Below are 12,872 nucleotides of genomic sequence, written 5' to 3'. Positions count from 1 at the left end.
CTCCTCCACAAATGCCTTACTGACCTCAACTAGCCATTGACCACCACTTAGTGTGACTCACCTATGCCAATATCACCTACAAACCATGTCAATCAAATTTTATTGCTGTTTGTTTCCAGTAATAAATCTTCCTCTGCTGCCTCATTCCCATTACAAGTGCTAGTGTGTTAATTCTCACACCTTTCACCAAATCTTCATCATCAGTGTTTGTTAGAGCCACTGTTAGAAAACAGTGAATGAATGAGTGGAGGGTTTACAAGTGACATTGTAGATACATGACATTTTGTAATTAAATTAGCCAAGCTGACTCACAAGAACCCCATATCTGTAGCTGCTCTTTATCTCTACACACATTTTTCATTTTGCTTATTTCAAGAAGCAAATGTCAGGCATGTCAATATTTCTACAATGTAATATTTCCTCTGGAGAATACTCTGCAGATAATAAAACATTGAATGTTAGTAGAGATTTGTTATAGGCTTTTTCATAACAGCAGAATCTGAAGGTGGTTAGGGACTAACTGTGATGTGCAAAGTGCAGTAACCCATTACAATCAATGAGACTTGACTTTAATGTTTTTGGATTTGTTAAAGATGATTAGGTTTTAGGAACTGCTGCACTTTGCACATTACTATTGCTTTTTACACTCACTCACTCACTGGAAGGGAGAATATAATATTTTTATATTTTTGATAATAAGGGAAACATACGAAACTTTATGTATGCTAATGTATTACAAAACTTTGTTTATTATTGCTTTTTACACTCACTTACTGAAAGGGAGAATATAATATTTTTTATAATAAGGGAAACACACTAACCTTATGTATGCTAATATATTATAAAACTTTGCTTCTATGTGTTGTTTATTTATGCACATTGGAACAGCCATCCTTGTGTAAAATAACTGAAATGCAAACTGCTTGCAACAGGATAAGCTGGGTCCAATATACATGCCAGATGGGTCAAAAGCAGCCTCAGAATAGCTCATTATAGATGGTGGAGGTTCTGTAGTTTTTATTCTGACTTTAGATCCTTCATGGTCTGTAATTATCAGAAATATTTGCAATGCTACCAGTTTCCAATCATCTTTATACTTGCCTGGTTATACTTGCCTGATCAACAAGTCCACTATTCAAGTTTAACGCACAAATGAACCTTTGGTTTAAATTAACAGCAAAACAAAAAAAAGGTCACAGTCTGATTAGAAAAACCTTCAAGCAGCAAAATGAGATCCTTGATCCCTGGGAGGAAGCAGTGATCTCTCTGCAGATGTCTGACAAGCCCATTGGTGAATTAGAGCTAGAGCTCTCCAAACAGTGAGCTTTGCTGATTGGAGAACTCTGGAATAACACCACTGCTTTTCCACAGAGGGAAGGGCGTAACTGAAGCTGGTGGCAGCCGACAGGCTTTTCTACTCTGACTGTTGCTACTTTAGAAATAAATATGTAGTGCAAGAAATTGAACACCTATTGTTTGCTGCACCTGGACGAATCTCACCCTTACAGATAGCCAAAAACGTAATTGGTGCCACCTAAACTTGAAAAGAAAAGAAAAATTGCTTATTGCTCAATGAACGCCTTGGAACCCTGGTTGGGAAATTTAGTATACTATATGAATATAGAGGCAGCCATATCCGCTTATTATAAATACATTTCCTTCATAGTAATGCTGCACAGACAATGTGTCATGATTTCTGTATTTTAGTGCAAACCTCCGATCTGATCCAGAGTTAGTGCATATAGTTTTGTATTAATATGACTAACAATATTGTCATAAATAAGCAGTTTGCACATAGCTACATAGAATGGGTATAGTGCTGGTTAGAAAACACTTAGTCTAGCCAGAAGTTTTATTTTAGTTATAGCTGTATTCTGCTGGGCTGAGGTAGCCTCTGACTCTTTTACTTCTGCAGTAACCCCCAATTCTGTTCAGGTCTGCCTGGGAGTTTTAGGTATAACAGCTCTTTCTGGTACATTATCCATAGGGAGAGCGGAGTCCCAAAATGTTGGCCACAGCAAGTTATGAGACACAGCGATTCTATAGGCGATCCCACCTAAAGAGTCTACAACAGGTACAAGAACAATAAGGTGGCTTAATTCTCCAATACATCAAAACATTGAGTCACCCCTTTGTGTACTGGTGCTTTAAATATATCTTTAAATGCAACTCAAAAAATTCCCTAAATGTGGTTTGATAAAAAACAGCTTCTTGTAATCCCCAGCAAAGCACAAATGGTGGCGGTAGCACTCCAATCTGCCTAGGCTCTATTAGCTGCACATGTGCTGTCTAGGAACATGCTGAAAGGAGGAGAGAGCTGACCCCATCAGTCATCCCCTGCTGCTCTTTTATTGTCCAATCACAGACTGAGGGCAGGGAGGTGACCAAGCCACATCTTTAGTTTAAGAAGAGAAATTAAAGGTCACATACTGGCTCTGCTGTCTGGCAGGTTTGTTAAATCTTATGGCTGGTAGAACAAAATGAACAATTCTTTGGAGGGTAAAACAGCTAATATATAGCTGTTTTGGACTAGACCAACTATCCCCAACCAGTGTTTCTCCAGAGGTTGCTGGGGTTCCCTGAGTTGTAGCTGATTGATCTCCTGTTTGCTGATCTCGCCATAGTTCTGGGGCCAACACCACATGGTAGAGCCAGCTGAATGACTCCAATGGTCATTTTAGTTGTCTAAATAGGAGTTATTCTAGCTAGCTGTAAGTGCACATTCTTTCCAATGTCCACCAATTCAATAGGCTTTGTTTCCAACTCAACCTCAATAACTTGGTGTTACAGGAGTTTTCTCAGACCCTAAAATTATTTCAAGGGTTCCTCAGGGGTACAAAAGTGTTGAGAAAGGCTGCACCCTTCACAGTAGTTTCCCATTGCAGCCAGCAGATGGCATAAACACTTCCATTTAGTAATAGAAATTCTTAAACACAAAATAAATATATTTGTATAAAGACACTTGTACTCTTTTATGTAATTGGACTATCTTGCACCAAAGCAGTTACAGTCATATTTATCCTCCTAAAAAGGGCATATGACATAACTTTACTGAAAGGCTGAATGGCTTTAGGGGCACAATAACCGAAAATGCATATTATTTTACATTTTTATGTGTCTTAACATTATATATCAATATCAGAGTGAAAACATGGTATAAAGCTACCATGACACAGAGGTTGATTTACTAGATTATTATAGACTATTCACCTTGCAAAGTGAAAAATGAACTTAATAAACCAGATGAGGCTCTGTTCATTTTTACTTATCTGTTGGTTCTTATTGGGAAGTGCTGCTGGGCAATTTTCTGATGTCTTGTTTGGGAAAGCTAAGTGTAACAGGAAATCCCCTATAAGAGCTCACTTAGATTCTGTCCCCAGGCTCCGCTTTCTGTGGCCTTCAGTTACATTAGCATTATATACATAACATTACCTTATTTTTGATCCTTGTTATTGGCCGGTCCTGACCTTGCTCCTGTTAGACCACAGCCTTGTCTCCTGGCTCTGCACATCACTTTTTAATAGCTGTTGGCAGTCTGGAGGCTGCAACCTGAGAGATGTCCACAGAAAATCCAATCCCACTGTACCTGGTGATGACTATGACCCTTATTTATTAAAAGTTCTGCAAGGCTGGGGAGAATACACTTCCAACAATGAATCTGAGGAACTGAGCAAACCTGGAATGGATTTCCTAAAATCAAGCTATTTGTTAGCAAATATTTTCATCCTGTACAAGATCCATTCCAGGTTTGCTGGATCACCCAGCTTCACTGATGGAAGTATATTCTCTCCAGCCTTGGAGAACCTAAATAAATCAGGGCCAATGTGTTGGAGATAATTGTGGAGGAACCAAACTAAGGCAGTATGTGCATGAGATGGGTGTGGAGGGATAGTTATAAAGAAGATGACAGTGGGCTATATGCGCAGGAGATAGTTGTAAAGGAGATGACAGTGGGCCATATGCGCAGGAGATAATTGGGAACAGAAACTCTCTGACATGAAGCCGGCCCCGGTCAGAGTACCAGCACAGGGCAAGCACTGGGCATTTGCTGGTTGTCTGTCTGCTGAAGAACTTGGTGATAGGGAGTGTGTGTTGGGGGAAGGGGGTAGCAGCACTGCTGTTTGGTGAAGGGTATCACATCAGAATTACACCTTTGGTTTTATTTTTGGCTGTAGGCTGATTCTGGCTATTTTACTTTTCAAACAATAGGATATTTATAGATAAAACCATATATTTATTTTTGATAACAGTATTCCTTTAAATAATAAATATCAATATCAAGATTTCAGTTCCCTTAATTTCATATTTGCTTTTGCTCTTCTCTATGAACATACTCAATGATATTTCAGACATCTTACAACAACACATAGTAGTTTGCAGCTGAAACACTGCATAATGCAGTATGCAAATCATGTTCTTTTTCATCCTCTGATTCATACTCATCAGCATCAAGACTGAAGGAACAGGCGTGTTTTTCAATAAAGAGACCCAACAAATGCATGACAATTATAGGTTGGTCATTAGTGACTGCAGACAAAAGATTGGGTGCCCATGAAAGCCTCTCAATGCTATCTCACACTACGAAAATGTCTATCAGGGCAGACAGAAGCCTCGTGAATGTTTTCTGGAAATGCACAATATACTGAAATATATAAATTATGTGCTATAACAGAAACTGTCCATTATCTAATCAGGCTGTCAAACTCTGACACACTGCCAGCTCAAAGCAACTGTCTCCCCATAAACAAATATCTTTTATGACAGCGGAGATTAATGTTTAACTATAGCTAAATGTATAGATACAATAAATCCCTGCCCGGATCAGAAAATCGGGGAAAATGTCTGTACTGGAGAGCCACATAGCATTGAAATCTTACTGGGGTTCCAACCTCTTCCAATTCTACCCAAAGCTAAAAAGGTTTGGGGTCTAGATACTTCACAATAGATATTGTTTTTCCACCTACCATATATACTCAAATATAAATCCTTGATCTAATTTTCCCTGAAAAAAATTGGAAATCTACATCAACTCGAGTATAAACCTAGGGCACAAAATGCAGCAGTCCCTGCCAACGTTTAAAACAGTAATCAACAGAAATGCCAGCAGAAATGTGAATTTAAGTAAGTAAATTTAAAAGTAAATCCACAGTGTGCTTTTTTTTAAAACATTTACTTAAAAAAGGTAAAAATTGTAAATCACATGGGCTAAGTATGTTTATCAATAGAGTATTTTGTACTTTTATTTGGTTATAATGGGTCACTTGCTCCTAAATGATCTAATGTGAATTTTTGTTGGCCCCCAGTAGATGGCGCTGTGTTCTCATGAAAAGTGTGTAACAAACTCTACTAACTTCTTAGATAGCAAGAGTTTGTTATAAACTTTACATGAGGATACAGCACTTTCAACTGGTGTAATTTGAACATAAACTGAGATTATTTTTCAAATGGTATTTTCAGAATAAAATATCAGTTCATATCCGAGTATGAATGGTATATTGTTAAGCTAAGTCATATTTTTACAGGATTTACCATTTAAAAAAAAAAAAAAAGGCATGTACATTTTGAAGATAAGTTCTTCTTTCCCTTTAGGTTGATTTTATTCCCTCTTTGACATCCTGACAACTAAAACATAGCCATTTAGTCAGTCATTTGTTGCAAGATTCACTTACCCTAAGGACATATCCTTTCCTTTGTATTTGTCTGCAAATTTAGGGATTTTATGGAAATGAATGGTAAAATTCTAAATTTAGGGGTGTGATAGGGGTAAATTGTGACCCAGACCATTTTATGAACACTTTCAAACTTAGGCAAAAATGTTAAGTATGAAAGTAAGGAAAAAATAAACTAATAAGCTGAATACAGACGAATATCATGAAGAAATAATAAAAGAAGACAGTGAGAATACAGAGGATGCAATAATTGATATCTCGTTCTGAAAGAGATCAGCAGGCTTACAGAGTTCAATAGCTTAAGCTGATATTTAAAAGCACAACTGATTGATTTAGAGGAGCCATCCTCAACCCCTCAATTCCTGCTCTGTCAAAAGGGATTTTAACCCTGCACAAGTTTTTCTGAATACAATACTCATCCTATCGCCAAGTACCACTTCCCCCTATCCAACTTAGAGAAACACAATAATAAAAATAATAATAAACCAACAAACAATGAATTATAGAAAACTAGTAAATTTTAATATTTAGAAATCTAGTATTACAAATACAAAACAAGCAATTCAATGGAAGCCAGACTCAAAGCAGTAACCTGATGTTATTATACACTGCAATCATTACTAAATTCAGACAAACATCTAAAACTTTGAGGATAAAACTTTAAAAAAGCTTTAATTAGACCAAAATGTAACATATGGATTTGAAGCATGGTGTTTACCACAAGTGAATGTAATGACACCTAAAGTACTGGCACAGAAGGCGTTGTTGGAAATCTGTGCATCAGTTTGTGAAAATGGACTGGAGAGGATATGTACAGATGAAGGAACATCAGAGGGAAAATCAGATATTGTAGAATCCTAAAATTAAAGGGGCACAGCGAGGAGTATGGTATGATTAAATAATACATTTTTAAAATTCTTTGGAATTTACATAAATATGAGTTTGAGGTGAAACGTTGACATTTTGGGGGACGGAAGCTTTTTTTTCGTAATATGCAATAAACTTTTAAAATGTTAAACTCTTAAAGTAACAAAAGCTCTATTCAAGTATTCTGTATGTGTTCTTATGTCATAAAACAAACCTGTTGTAGCCTTATTTTATTTGTGTTTGCTAGAAGAAGTAGCAGAGAATAAAAAATTCAAACACCCAATCAAATATGAATGAAAAAAATTAGGAGAATGTCAATTATAAATAAAATATGAATGAAAGTAAAAAAGAAATAAAAACACCTAACTAAACTAAACAAATATAAATACACTCAAAAAGACAGCCTTCAAATAAAGGAAAAGAGGAGATGAAGATTAAAGAAATTTCAACTGAGCAGCTCAGCGAAAACCAGTTTCTGCCAATGGCAATATTGGCAATCTTGTAGAAAATATCTATTTGGTCAAAATCACCCTGCTCATCTGTCGAGAAAAGAGATAGTATGGGCTTCAGCTGATGGAGCTCTGTGTGGGAATAGCAAAGGAAAAAATATTAGCTTTACCTGCAGATTTCACAGGCTGAGGGAAAAGACCAGAGATTCAGACTTCACAGAGAAATTATTTCATTTTCAGGAACAAAAATTCAACTTAAAAAATCCGTCCACACAAAGTTTTTTTACTTTTTAGTAGAAGATAGAGCAGCCTTTCTCCGCCTTTTTAACAATAGGGGAACCATAAAAATAATGTTCAGGTCTTAAAGGAACCCTTCCTATAATTACTACGAAGGGAAGTTCCTGACTTTGCCCAGGAAGAAGAGAGCCAGAGTTATGAAATAACACATTTATTTAACATGATCCCCCCTGAGACTGATGCACTTGGTACAGTGTAGTTGCAGCTTTTCTAGACTGTTCAAATAAATGTCCTTTGGTTGGGCTGCAAACCAGCTCTCAGCAGCATCTTTGACGTCAGAAATGTCCTCAAAACTTTGCCCCTTCAGGTGTTTTTTCAAATTCGAGAACAGATAATAGTTCAAAGGGGCCAGGTCAGGTGAGTAGGGGGGATGGTGGACCAATTGGAAACCCAGGGTGTTCAATTTGGCAGCCACAACATTGGATGTGTGCGCAGGTGTATTGTCCTGCAAAAAAAGGATCCCTTTGGTCAACTTTCCACGGCGTTTTGTCTTAATTGCCTCCTTCAGCTAGTCCAGGAGGTTAGCATAATACTAGAGCCCTGAGGTAGGGAGTCCACCAACAGAATACCGTCTTTGTCCCAGAAAACGAATGCCATTACTTTTTTGACCAGTTTCTGGGTTCGGAATTTCTTCGGCCGCGGGGACCCGCTGTGGCGCCATTCCTTTGACTGTTCCTTGGTTTCAGGATCATAGCTGTGGAGCCAGGTTTCATCCTCAGTCACTAACCTAGCTAAAAAGTCCTGTGCAGCTTCAAAATGGGCCAAAACGGCTTTGGATGCTTCAACTCTCATTCTCTCTTCTGATCACTGTTCAAACATTTTGTCACCCACTTCACTGAAAGCTTGCGCCATTCCAGAATAGTGGTGATAACAAACCCAACACGCTCCCGTGAGATGTCAAGTATCTGGGCTATCTTTGCGGATATTCGCCGGTCCCCAATAATCAGCTCATGGATAGCATCACAGGTTGCCAGGTCAGTTAAGGTTGGGAGGCGCCCACTGCAAGGCTCATCTTCAACGGTGAAATGCCCAGTCTTGAAACAAGATAACCAGGTTATGACAGTGCTGTAGGAAGGACACTTCTCCCCCAGTGTTTGTGACATCTTAGTGTGAATGTCCTTTGCTGACTTTTCCTGGAGAAACAAAAACTTAATGACGGCCCTTAACTCCATTGACGTGAAACTTGCTTGTTCCTCTGCCTTCTCACTAAAAGAAAAAACAGTTTTAAGAATCGCAAAGACCTGATATTTGTACAGTTACATACTAAGATATTAGGCTGCCATATGCCCCCCCCAACTCATTTTTCTATTTAATCTGGAAGGGGGCAAAGCCAGGAAATTCTCAGCACCCCCTCGTATATCCAGCTAACAGTATATTATCATGGGGGTTGGTCTATGGGAAGAATTCCTCTTACATTGCTGGCCAATTTTGGAAAAATGTCAAACATAGGAATTGCCATTAGGATCATCGGTGTCAATTAAACTGACCTGAGAGGAACAAATTGCTGTTTAAGGAACCCCTAGCAACCTCTGGTTGAGAAGCACTGAGCTAGAGAGTCAACCCACCTAACGACTACTGATTCTAGTTGGCTTCTGTTGGCATCCTTACACCTCAGGTCATTGACCTGTCTTGCTTCCAAAGATCCTACAAGGGGATCCTACTCTCTCTTTTAAACTTCAAGTATAATTTATACAAATGCAAAAAAATCAAAAGCAGCTGAAACATTTAAAAATAAAAGGGAGTTGTCAGGAAGATTTCACCTATGGCGTTTAAAGGTGGTATAAGCAGGTCCGGATTTCTCCCAAGGCCATATTGAGCCCACGATAACATGGCCAGTAGGTGTGGCACTTTTATTGCTATTGTGACTGTAAAATGATTATAATAATTAAAAGTGCTTAGGATAAGGCTGTTCTGCTCACAACAGTCATGACACCCATCAAGGACCTTCTGCTACCATCATGGCCACCCTCTCATATTTACCCCTTAGCACAAACCTAGGGAAGAAAAAAGTACAAATCCAATCCTGAGTATAAAAAGTTAGCCCTTTAAAGTCTACCTAAGTCTATCTATTTGGAGTAGAGTTCTTTTTAATTGCATACTAACAACGATAATCTCCACCACCATCCCACATAGTGATAAAGTCTCAGCTGTGCACAAGGCTTTCTTTTTTGCAGAGAACATGCAATTGAAATGTCATCAAGTTGTCATTGAGGTCAGGTACAATATTTTGATGCCTTAGTTACTCTGTTTTGCAGTAATAGACAGGAACCCTCTGAACTGATATCACTCCGGATGACCTTGAGTCCTGCACGTCTGAACTGTCTCCTGTAAACACAGCTAATATACAAATCCAGCGCTGTTTCACATAAGATCCTGCAACATTCAGCACCTGCTCGTAATATTGTACATTAACTTTTATTGATACATAAATGAGATTGTACAATGATTAACAGAGAATCCTAATTAGCTACCTTGTAACACATTCTGGTGCCTGCTGCTGTTTTGACACCTGCCTAGAATATCTATAGGATCAGTTCATGACAAAGAAGAGGAGATGGATGAATTGGCAGTGGGGATGAAAGCTGTATAGTTACAGCAAGGTTAGACAACAGGACGTTTTTTCAACAATGGGGCGACATGAATGAAAGATCAAACCACAAACCATCCTTCATGTTTCACCCATGAAGCCACCATGGTTACACCCAAATATTTTCTGCAAACACAACTCTGGCAAAAATTGACATATTTTATTTGTTTGTGAATCCAAGGAAAGACAATCTATCTTTTTCTGGAGCCTTTTCAACCTTTTTGTTCATAGGTTTAATGTAATAAAGTACGAAAAGAACAAATTCCTAATGTCAGCGTAAGAAACCAGGTTGGAATTACTAAACCTCGATACAAAGGTGAATGTAGCTTGAAACCTTAAAGGAACGATGAATGATCTCATGAGTTAGATACTTGATGGATGAACTAGTTCCCATAAACTGCATGCTATATAGTTGTGTTTCTTTTTAAAATGGGGGAACCCCTTGGAATAACTTTCAGGTCTTCTATAATTACTATATCCATAGTTCATGGTACATTAGACCAGTGGTCATTGGGAAGAATGCATCTTACAACCTCTGTAGGAACCCTATTTTTTTATATTTTTTATACACAGTATTGAATTTATATAGCGCCATGATATTACACAGCGCTGAACAAAGTCGATAATCGTGTCACTAACTGTCCCTCAAAGGAGCTCACAATCTAATGTCCCTACTATAGTCATATGTCATTAATACAGTCTAAGGTCAATTTTGGGGGGATGCTAATTAACCTTATTACATGTTTTGGGATGTGGGAGGAAGCCGGAGTACCCGGGGGAAACCCGCGCAGATACGGACCCGGGGGAAACCCACGCAGACTCAAACCTTAACCCTAGTGCTGCAAAGGCAAGAGTGCTAACCTCTGAGACACCGTGCTGCCCGATGTTTAAGAAACATTGCTATATAGTGTAATGCAGTATTAAAACTTCCATATGGTAGATAGCTGGGCGTTGTAAAAGAAGTGCTGGCTCTGAGAGACTCGTGTAATAAAATGCAGTTAGTGACTATCTTCATAGAAGACGATGGTGCCCTCACAAGTCTCGTATAGATTCTCATTATGGGCTTGATTTATTAAAGCTTTCTAAGAATGGAGAAGATAGACTATCATGGGAGAACCTGGGTGATCCAGCACCAAATTGGCTGTAAACTATTAGGAAGCATTCTTGGCTGAATGTTGGCTCTGCCAGTCAATGGTAACCAACTGAAGCATCAATAGCAAGGGAATGTTGACTGGTTACCCTGGTTGTGAATATTAGTTTATGGTCAACTCAACTAAACATTCACTTTGCAAATAATACCCCATTGTGTGTCAGCAAAAATCATATTTTTTATTCTTTTTTATTTGGATAATAATATAATTGGAAATTTCTTTCACCACCTTCGCTAAACTAAGAGACAATCTCCTTGCAAAGTAAAAAATTTGCTTTGAAAGCAAACATACTCCGTTCTTTTTAATAAGGCCATGAGAACAATATGGTGGCAGCTTTGTTAAATAAAAATTATTGATTTATGGATTCAATGGGGTTGATTTATTAAAGGAGTTTAAATTGTTCACATATTTATAAGCACATCAATTTTCTTTGCAAATGTACATAATGTATGTTTAAAGGTCAGAAGCCAGCAGAGTGCAATAAAAATGATAAGAAGGAAAGCCTGATCATAGGACCGACCATACCAACTCTTCAATCATCAATCCATAGTACTACAAGCTGAATACCGCATTTTATGGATGTAACCCACAATGAAAGGCTATGACATTGATATATCTGCTTTCTTTTATATATTGGTCCCATACAAGAAAATTCTGAATTATAAGTAACAATAAGAATGTACACAGATGCAGTACAAAAAGGGCAGCCGGTAGATATACAGAGGCTCTGTAGTTAGAGTTTTTAATGTTTTTGAACTACACAAACAGATCACATAATAAAATGTTTCTCCATGAAATATTCTACTTTCTGAAAGTAAAATATTTCATAAATGTGAACAGCATCTGAGGTTAAAGCTCCTTGAGTGGCTGGTTAATGCGTCTCTGAATATGTGTTTTTGCTATGTGAAGTGAAAGGCCGCTTTAACGTGCCTTTAGGGTGCTCTTTAGGGGGCAATAAGTGTTTCTGCAGCTTGATCAATCTGTGTAATTATCAGATGGCTGCGTCGGATCATGGCAAACTCATTTAATAAGCAAATTAAGGTATTTCCAGTGATATTTTTTTACAATGTGAACTCCAAATGCATATTAGCGGGGGTTGAAGTTTCAGAAAAGGCTTTTATCTTGGAGCTCAGCTTCAATTTAACTACATTTACCAAATTATTAGTATGCTTGAATTGGCAGGTTTTTACAGCTATCCGCAGTCGGATCTCTCACGGGAAACCAAAGGAGGAGAAGATGTGCCCAGGCAAAGTATCTAAAGCCAAATTATTTTTGCTGTTGATAGAGTAGGGAAACATTAAACCTCTAGTAGGTTAGTATCGCTGAATATGTCTCTGCTAGGGAGATCCACTCCTCTTCTGATTATCACCAGGACTAAGGCCCATTTCAGACTTATGGTTACCCGCAGTGTCATACCACTAGCGTACATAGAGCTGAACAAGAGCAGCCGAATAACATTTTGCATGCGTTTGTGCTGCAATTCGATTCCTTTGAAGCTAATTCACACCGGCAGTGAGGTTGTGGTGCCTTTACTGCTTCCTCACACCAGGAAACCCTTCCACATGGGGAAAAGCTACATGTAGGGAATGTAGGGGACATTGGGAATGCTCCCAGCTGTCAAATTCTTTTTGAACCACCATTTAAGCATACAAAGGTATGAGTGGTAAAGCAACTGGCAAGATGCCAGTCGCAGGGAGCCACACAAATTGGATCAATCAAGTGGCAGACGTGAACCTGCCCTTAATGACATCATTTCTGGCCTTTGGAGGAGAAACTGTACTCCAAACACAAGGGCAACATATGCAGACCTTTAGTGCAGTTTGCTGCTCCTGGTAAAGGGGCCTAAAAGTGA

Source organism: Pyxicephalus adspersus, chromosome 6, assembly GCF_032062135.1.
Source record: "Pyxicephalus adspersus chromosome 6, UCB_Pads_2.0, whole genome shotgun sequence".
NCBI classification, from domain to species: domain Eukaryota; kingdom Metazoa; phylum Chordata; class Amphibia; order Anura; family Pyxicephalidae; genus Pyxicephalus; species Pyxicephalus adspersus.
The sequence above is the reverse complement of the archived record's forward strand: the minus strand, read 5'-3'. Positions refer to the sequence as shown.